The sequence below is a fragment of the Apis dorsata genome, unplaced genomic scaffold (genome assembly GCF_000469605.1).
Source record: "Apis dorsata unplaced genomic scaffold, Apis dorsata 1.3 scaffold_68, whole genome shotgun sequence".
NCBI lineage: Eukaryota > Metazoa > Arthropoda > Insecta > Hymenoptera > Apidae > Apis > Apis dorsata.
In genome coordinates this window covers 92,328-95,680 of record NW_006263366.1, presented here as the reverse complement: position 1 = coordinate 95,680, position 3,353 = coordinate 92,328, and the positions used below count along the sequence as shown (strand labels likewise).

The window sequence follows — 3,353 nt, the reverse complement described above, 5'->3', positions numbered from 1 at the left end:
TTTCTTTCTTTTCTTTTCTTTTTTTTTTTTCTCGGGAGAAGGAGAGGGGGAAAGGTCTGCGGAAAACTACGGGCCGGCGAACTTTTAGATTTATCGTTCCGCGTGATTTCTTATCTTGTCCTTTCCTCCTCCACCACGTCTTCTTATTAAAATGTACGAGTCGAGGAGTTCTTTAAAGAGAAGGAAGCCCTCCCCCCTCCGCCCATGAATGAAGAAAGCACATTCCTCCCCCTCTAATAAGTGTTTGTTGCGGGACAAGAATTTGCGTTCCTCCCGGATGCTTCCCCGCATTCTTTCCCGAGATTCGCTGCCATTTTCCCCCTCGTACTTTTATTTTTTAATATTTCAAACCAGAAATATTTAAAAAGAAGAGGAAGAAGACGAAGAAGGAAGAGAGGAAGGCTCGAAGCTCACGCAAGATGCTCGAGATGGAGAGGAGTAATAACGGAGGGAGGGAGGGAGGGGATTCGAGATTCACGGGAATAAGATACGAAGAGGTAACGTGTACGGATCCTTGAAAAAGGAGATCCATGTTGGCTCCGTTAGCGGAAAGATTCGCGAGTCAAAGGTCGATCGAAATAAAAAGGTTCTCTTCAGAGAAGTTCTCAAGACACTCCTCGAGCTCTTCCTCCTTTGCCGCGCTCAGGTTTACGGGATACATCAAAGAAGCGGCCCCCGTCGCTAACGACACTTTGCTGCAAAAACTTGCTCCCAAGTATTTAACTGAAAATTCATTTGCAACTTGCTCCTTTGAGCGGGGATTTCGCAACAAAAGTTACACTGGTCTACATTTACCTGCCGTCGAATCTGGCGCAGCTTTTTCGCCAACTTAAATGTTGCAAAGAGTTGGACAGCCGAATCATCATAGACGTTTCGTTCGTGAAAATCGAGGAGGAGTGTTAACGTTAATCAATCTTCGCGTCTTATAAGACGAATTGTCGAAGGAAGGGAACACTCTCGAATCAACTCCGATTAATTAGAGAAGTGGTGCAGGTCTCTCACGTGTTTGTCCTCTTATCGACAGAATCATTTGTACGCTTTGTTTCGACATTCTACTTGCCGCTTGCTGGTGAAATTCTTGTCGTGACAACAGTTCTAAAACCAACCACAAACTCCGCCATAGAATTTCTAATTAATCTCCAACTCTGGCTATCGATTTTTCTTTTTTTCTTTTTTAGATAGTTTATTAGGTTACGTTATATGTTACGTATAATCGATAAGAGATGAACAGATTATGAACATGGAGTTACTCTCGTTTCTCTGCCCTCGTACGTGATTTACGCCCCACGAATAATCGCGGAATCCCTTCGACCCTTTGCTTCATACGCGAGAGGGCGCATATCCTAATATATTGGTGTCAACGCTTAACGCATCGACTTATCCACCACTTGTCGTTCGTCACTTTCTCCCTTTTTCCTTTTCGTCTCTTGAGAAAACCGTGCAGACACGTGAACTCATAATTTCGTGGACCTATTTATTCGTCTCGTTACATAGATGATCCGATCGATCGATAAATTTTATTCAACATTCGCAACTTTGGTGAGTGGACGAAGATTCGAAGCATCGAGGTTAGTTAAGGATTTGGAAATTAAATTGTAATTCGTTGAAAAAAGGAAGAATATGATATTATATACATATGTATAAAACGCTTGAAACACGGGTAAGCTCACGAGGACTCGGTTTGGCGAGTTTTAATCGAGTAAAGTTGGGGCCGTGGTCCGGAAAAGCTGGAAAGTTGGGTGAACGTCTTAACAGTTCCCCCACAGTTGGTTGTAAACGTTTGAATTTCCTAAGACCTTTGGCCGGGAATTGTGCGGCTCTTTCGAGATCTTCGATAGACTGTGGCAAAGATTTTCGCGAAAGTTTTCAGCCTGTCGTAAATTCTGGCAATGTCGCCTTGCCAGGAATCCTGTTCGAGGGTGATCGAGGGCCGTGTATATCGCACGCCACGGGGAACGGGGTGTAAAGGAAATCGATTAACAGACCAATTTCGAAATTCATTAACCGATCTCTCGCGGTCGCCAACCACCTGATTAAACCTCGCTCCGTGAATTTTCCACGCGTCGACTACCGTGAGACCAATTCAATGCTCAAATCTAAATCTGCTTCGTTGATATCTTATTATTTATTCCACGCGTAGACGGATGATGGACGATTTATTTAAGCACTCGATTTGGAAGAACGGTTTCTATGGTTCAATAACACCGGCGAAATGGTTAATGTTAACTTTCTAATCGGAGAGCAAACACGCGCGCGAGGTTTCGAGCGTAATAACTCGACAATAGGTCCCATTGACACGTCCAATTCTCGTCCAATGGAAATTCCGATTTCCCAGATTACGGGGACCTCTGATCCCGATTTTGTCGGATCGAGTTACACGGACGAGCATGGCCAAATTCGCAAGTCCTCTCCTCCCCCTACATTAATCCGCGATAATTGCAAACGCGCGATAAACAGGAGGGGGTAAATATAAATCCGTCGTCCGGCAAAATTTGACGTTGATCCGATATTAATAATTTTACGATACAGCCAATCAAAATGTTTTCTAAAAGTTTACAATTCGTCTGTTTAATTGTCAACCGAAACGCGGAGCATACGTGAAAATGTATGGTTAACCATACATTTTCACTCTATCATTCTCTTTATTTCTCTCTCTCCCTTAAATTCATAATGAAACTTGGCGAAAGTTTCGTTGGAAGTTGGCGTTGTAAAGTATCCGGCTTTACTTCCGCCCAGTGTCGAAATTCCCGTGGACCTCACACCCATACCATACTGTAAAATTCAACCGGTTTTACGAACTTGCCGCATAAACCCTGCTTGCCTATTACGTATCAGGAGTCGAACTTTTTTCTCCCCCTTTCTTTCTCTTCCCCCTTTTTCACAATGCTGGTAAACTTAGCTTAGGATATTAACTTAGGATATTAGGATTTCGTGATGTAAAATTCTCGTTAGTGAAAGAGGGGGTTGATTGAGAAGCGGGAGAGCTCGAGGATCGTCTCGAAAGAATAACGAAGAGTCGATCGACAATCGGTGCGCAGAAAGGTACGAAGAAAGGTGTTACGCGAAGATAATTATTCGACGAAACTCGCAATTTTATTCCTTGAGAGGACGATAAATCTGTATGCGAGGCTGTATACATCCGTGATAGGGTTATTCGAGAGACTTTTAGAGCCCCGTATTGTCACGCCTGTAGGGTAGCTATTGTTTCTTTCGCGCGCTTTCGTTGTTTTGGAAGGGTTGTAATTAAACGTGATGTTGCGCGTAACGGGACGAAATCTCAGGGAAGGAAATCTCAGGAATTTACAACCGCGCGAATTGCGAAAGGGGTTGTTTGATGGACTCGGAATCAACTC

At 43.7% G+C, this 3,353-nt stretch overlaps 1 protein-coding gene across 1 annotated transcript in view; it reads left to right on the top strand.

The window, feature by feature from the left end:
- The window catches only part of LOC102676587, a 30,468-nt gene that overhangs the window by 10,720 nt on the left and 16,395 nt on the right, over window positions 1-3,353 (top strand). The gene's annotated exons all lie outside the window — the stretch shown is intronic.